The sequence below is a fragment of the Gopherus flavomarginatus genome, chromosome 12 (assembly GCF_025201925.1).
Source record: "Gopherus flavomarginatus isolate rGopFla2 chromosome 12, rGopFla2.mat.asm, whole genome shotgun sequence".
NCBI lineage: Eukaryota > Metazoa > Chordata > Testudines > Testudinidae > Gopherus > Gopherus flavomarginatus.
The window spans coordinates 32,326,831-32,332,720 of NC_066628.1; the positions used below are offsets into that span (position 1 = coordinate 32,326,831).

General features: G+C 44.6%; 1 non-coding gene across 1 annotated transcript; it reads right to left on the reverse strand.

The window, feature by feature from the left end:
- Positions 1 to 1,692: 1,692 nt before the first annotated feature.
- LOC127033427 (U1 spliceosomal RNA) lies at positions 1,693 to 1,857 on the reverse strand. The gene has a single exon (XR_007769107.1). It is a non-coding gene; the product is annotated as a U1 spliceosomal RNA (small nuclear RNA).
- Positions 1,858 to 5,890: the final 4,033 nt, after the last annotated feature.

Genomic DNA, 5,890 nt, shown 5'->3' on the forward strand with positions numbered 1-5,890 from the left:
ATGGAATCACTTCTGTGAGTAAGCTCCAGCCTCTTAATTTAAGTATTTTTCTGAGCTTGAAAATAATTTTCTGCTGCTCCTTATTTCTCTCCTCATGCTGTTCCCTATTAGTTCAGAAATAAAGGATTATGAAATTGAGATGACAGAGTTATTTACATGAAAGGGAGGCCTCCCACAGCCTTTCAAAAGTTTCCTGTTTGAATGATTTGTGTGTCCCCTTATTTTGGGTCTGTCACACATCAGACTGGGGCTGTAGCCAGAAGAGGTACGGGCCTACGCAGTTACATTGAACATCCTGAGATTTTGGTGGCAAGCCTAGGAAAAGAAAAAATAAATCCCACAAAAGCCTGAGTATCAGGCCAAAAAACTAGTTTAAGCAGATTTTATCCAAATCATGCAGGGGGTAAAGTCCAGGTGCTGCTGCTGCAGGATCCCTTAGTGGAATATGCCGTACATAAGTATGGGGCTAGAACAGCCATACCAGTAGGAACCCAGTGGCAGGATCTACTGCCTCGAGTGGCTACAGTTATACCAAGTGCCCCAGTGATAGAGCTGTCCCTACCAAAGGACTTGAACTTTGTGACAACCTCACTGGGACACTATCACCAGACATAGCTGCTCACTTCAGAGTGTTCTTTTATTAAAAAAAAAAGCTTCCAACCACAAACAGCCTTTTCATATATACCAGTTTCAAGCCACATTGAAGTTGCTTAAACATTTTGGCTTAGGCCTTCACCTTTTCCATTTAACTGGGGCTTTAGTAAGTGCATTCCAATAGGATGAAGTGTGCCTGCTTATCCCCAATCCTGGACTCTTTAGTTGGCTCTAACTGTGCCTGATTTACAGTCTCCCTTTATAGTCCCTCTTTGTTCACCATCTGGTGAAAGGATCCTGCAGTGGAGGATCATTCTCTGAGGACGACTCCTTTGCAACAAGGCAATGCACACGCGTTAATGACACAGCCACTCCAGCCTGTCTGATCCTTTCTCTGTCAAAAGCCATAAAGCAGCCCAGCTCGTTCCATGGGAAAGTGCTGAGGGGCACTGAGCGAAGCCGCATCAAACGTCAGAGGAGTGGGTCGTGCTTTTGCAGAGTGTCGCTGCATGATATCTCCTTCTTCTCTCCAAACCAAACAACAAGAGACGTGCAAGGCCTTTAGCTTTTATGGAGTATCCAGTAGTTTTAGCATCCAGCAGGTAGCTCAGAACCTGTGCAATGACTAAGCCCACCTGCCCCCTACCCTGAGTTAGGGCGATAGGGAAAATTAAAATACTCAGCTCACCCACCAAGTTTGGAGGTGTGATCAGCAAGCTGTGAAAATACACCTGGGTTTCAGTGGTTGGTGAGGGTCCTGTACCTCCCACATTGCAAGCGTTGTGCTTTGATGGGTATTGCTGATGTTCTCTAACTGGAGCAGAGTTGGCCTCCAACCTGCACTATAGTTTGTTCCTCCCTGTCCATAGTCACAGCACCCAGCTTTTGGTGTAGCAGGGCTGATGGCAGCACTTTCTGGAGCTCACCAATGCTTCTTGCACTGACCAGGAGTTACTAGAGAGCAAACGGGAAGCACTCCCTGATGTCCACCTGGGGCTACTCACAAGCTCAGCCACTGATGGCCCAGGGATGGGGAATGCCAGCTGCCACCAGCAGGAGACAGTCCAACAGCGCTACTAGAAGTTTTTTTATTTTAGCCAGGGGAAAGCATGAATACAGTCCCCCACTATCACAAATTATGCAGTCGAGTTTCTCACATTTTGGGAAATCACAGGGGGTCAGCACATCTGCAGGGCAATGGATGAGCCTCACCCTGGGAAAACCACCTTCGTGATTGTGGTATCTCCCCTGCCAGGCAAGTTGTCAGGCTACTTTCCCACCTGAATTGGTGCTCTATGTTGCAACTTCATGTTCTACCCCCTCAGATCACACAGCACTTCCAGGAAGGACTGAATCCAAAACACTAAGACACAACACTGAAACGCAAGAGGACTAGCACTCTGGATAAGGTCCGACACGCTACAAAAGTAGCCTTTCCCATGGTATTTTGGCATTTCCTCTTCTAGAGGCTGCCATATCACAGAGGAATCATCAAATTGAGAAATAACAGAAGGAGCTGGTTGGGAAATTTTCAATGAAGTGATTTTTTCCAACAGTAAATTCTGATCTGTTAAAACCAAAACTTTTCACAGAAACATATCTGTTCTGATGACAGTTGTGTCAGTTTCTTAGGTCCTGGTCCAGGATGGAATTTCCAGCCAGAAACAGAGCATGAGAGACCACCCAGAAGAGCCACCAGCGTAGGGTCCACTGCCTACTTAGAGCAGGGATTTGAACCAGGATCTCCCACATGCCAGCTAAGTGCCCCAAACCACTGGACTATTCTGGCAGGAGTCTCACTTAGGTTTTTCCTGAACAATTTCAGAAGGGTCAAATGTCATCCCAATACAAAACCTTGTGAGTTTTCATGAGACAGAATTCTTGTTTTCAAGTCAGCCATAACAACAAGAGTATTAGGTCAATGAACCAGAGTATTTTGGTAAGTTTCTGAATTTCTAGCACTCTACTTCTCAAACTAGAAATCTCCCCAGAAGAGCATAGATCAGCATGTCTGCTCACTGCTGGAAGCAGACGGCAAAAAAACAGGGCATCAAAATAATGCTGAGAAAACGTAGTGCAGAAAGGAAGGATGGTTGTATGGCTAAGACCCTGGACCAGGCCTCAGGAAATCTTGGTCCAGCTCCCAGCTCTGTCCCAGACTCCCTGTGGGAGCTAGAGTAAGACCATTAGAGTGTGTCTACACTGCAAAGAAAAACCTGCAGCAAAGCGTCTCAGAGCCCATATCAATTGACTTGGGTTCCCAGGGATCATGCTGTAGGGCTAAAAATAGCATAGATGGTCAGGCTCCGGCTGGCACCCAGGCACTGAGACTGCGGCTGGTTTTCAGAGCCAGGGCTGCAGCCTGAGCATGAATGCCTACACTGCTATTTTTAGCCCTGCAACCCCAGCCTGAATCAATTGACCCCAGCTCTGAGACTTGCTGCGGGTCTTTTATTGCAGTGTAGATGTACCCCTAATCTCTGTGCCTCAGTTCCCCATCTATAAAAATGGCAACTATACAAAACGTTCATTGTTTAAAGCTTGAGCACCAGGATTGTCTCCTATTATGTGTTTGTACAGGGCCAGCATAACACTGACAGACCCCGGGTATCAGCGGGCCAGATCAAACCTGGGACCTCTAGATCTTAGTGCTTGAGCCTCTATCGCACAAATTAAAAGCCAACTGACTGTTAGCTAAGGCTGTAGAGCAGCCTCATTTCTCTCTCTCAAAGTGGTCTCAGTGCTACTAAATGGGACACAACACCACACCCAGAAGGTGTGTGGGTTACACCAGCACAACAGGACAATGATCTCAGTGGAAGCCTTTAAGTGCTACTGAAATAGAGCAGCTCTTCTAAACTGCGAAGCATTATAATTCGGCATGGATGTGGTCTACTATTCTGGATGGGTCCCATTTTCTCCTGACCTTGTTGTGCTTCCCAGTTTACATCCACTTCCCTTTTCAGGGGATAATACTCCCTAGAACTCTTAGATTTGGACTGACACGAAGCCTCTAATCTAAGAACAGAAGTTTGCTTTAGGAGCTGACTTGCACAAGTAGCCGACAAACCTTCCAGAGCTCTCAGCCTGTAAATGTAATGTCCTTTCTTCTGGATGGATTGTAATCAGTGAGGTAACAGTTTAAACAGTTCTGGAGCAGGGTTTTGAGGTTGCGCCTCTCTCTGCTGGGAACAGGAGCCAAGATCCTAGTACAGAATCAGATAATTCATCATAGCATGGATGCCTTATTAAGATTTATTAGAAACTTTTTGATAGCCCAGGAAAACTGCTTCCAGAAGTTGTCCAGTATAACAGAACAACAAGACAGCCCTTCAGATGAAATGACACAATCCAAATCTCTTATGCTGACTCGCAGCCAAGAAAGGGTACAGACAGACTCACTCAGCGGCTGCCCAGATTTAATGGAGCATCCAGAACTTTTAAGGAGAGTCAGGTATTCAGCTATTCCAAGGCACGGCTATAAAACTGATGAACTGAGAGCAAGGTCTCAGAGAAAGAGGGGAAAAACAGCAGCCTTCCTTTAGCTGTTTGTTGGTGATTTATACCATAGCCTACTTTGCATTAACTCTGCAAAGCCTTTCAGGAGAAAAATACTACACACCGTAAAATGCTCTTGTATTGAAACAGTTGCAGATCCCTGCTTGAAGAACAAACTGCTATGCAGTTTTGTAGGGCTCTGACACAATAGCAAGAAGGGTTGAGGACTATGTCCCCACCAATGAGGAGTTTCGGATTGAGGCAGCGGTGAGGATTTATTGCTCTTTTCTGTATAAAGCAGGTATCCACACCACACTGACTAAATTCCCAAAGTCTTATGATGGCCTGAGCTGTGTGCACTGTAAAACATGGGGTGTATTCTGAGGGAAGTCTCTCTTTTTGATGTTCCAATGGTTCTGGTCAAATATCTTGAATGAGCTCCAGCCCATAAGCACTATGGTGGTTGGCACTCTAAAAATATTAGTTTAGAGGGAAAACCAAATTTTCCACAGGAAAAAAATGAACAATTTTATATAGAAGTGCTGGCTCTCCACAGAATATTTTGATTTTTCATTAAAAAACCCTAAATGACCCAACACTGAAATATTTCAGCCAAAAAACAGTAATATTTTTTGATTTGGATAGTCTGCCATAGTGCCTCACAAGACTTGTAGTAAGGTTTCCTCATGTCCCCATTCTCTTTTAATGGGTCAGGCTCCCCAGCTGAACTACATCTTTCATGACGCACTATAGCCAGGCACTCCCATGATGCAACCACCTCCCCTAAATGTCAGGGAAGGCAAGAGGGCATCATGGGATATGTAATCCCAATCTAAAGCCAGCCTACAGAGGAAAATGGAAGCATGAGGCACATGTACTACTACTCTGATGAGGCACCATCACAGCATTTTCTAATCAATATATGCACTTAGTTCTTCAGCCAAAAAATAGTTACGTTTTCAACTTTGTCAAAGTCTAAATTTTCTCTGGGGAGAAAAAAGCCCATTTTCCAACCAGCTCTAATAGATAAAGCCTCACAGTACATCAGAGTGACTAATATATTTTGTTGTAGGACCAAACATGGGACAGATGAATCTCTTAAGTGGTAAGGTCTAGACACACTGCTCATCTGGGTTAGGCTGGCCAGCCTGGGAAAAGCTCCAGGGCACTACTTGCTAGTCGTATTTGTGCACTGATGCACGACACTACCCAGCCCAATTACTTGTGGTTGAACTAAATCATGTCTTTGAGAGAGACATTCAAGTCTCAATTTAAAAAGATTCAGAGTGATGATGAATTTATGCCTCCCTTTGGAAAGCTGATTCGATGATTAATTATCTCCACTGTAAGGGAGTTGTGTCTTATTTCCATTTTAAATGTTTTATTCTTCCATGTTTGCTAAATGGAAGAAATCTTCTCCCAGCATATGGGCTTACAGACTGCGATCAAGTTGCTTCATAACCTCCTCTTCATTAAGCTAAATGGATTGAGCTCCTAAAGTCAGTCATGCTAAGGTCTTTTTTTCCAGACCTTGACCTGCCTCATTACAGCTCAGATATCCCTTAGCACATATCCAAGAAACAAAAGTGTACGTAGCTTCAATCATTGCCTCATTTGTCATTTCATAAACATCAAGCCTGCATACTTAGCCAACCAATATAGTATGCTGCAATGCCGCCAACAGTAAAAAGCCTAAGTGTAAGAAATGTGACATGTCAGGAGAAAGGAAGCATGTGCTCCAAAGTACCTTGAAGGTTTTCATGAGTAGCCAACTGTACACGCTTCCTGACGCCAGTTG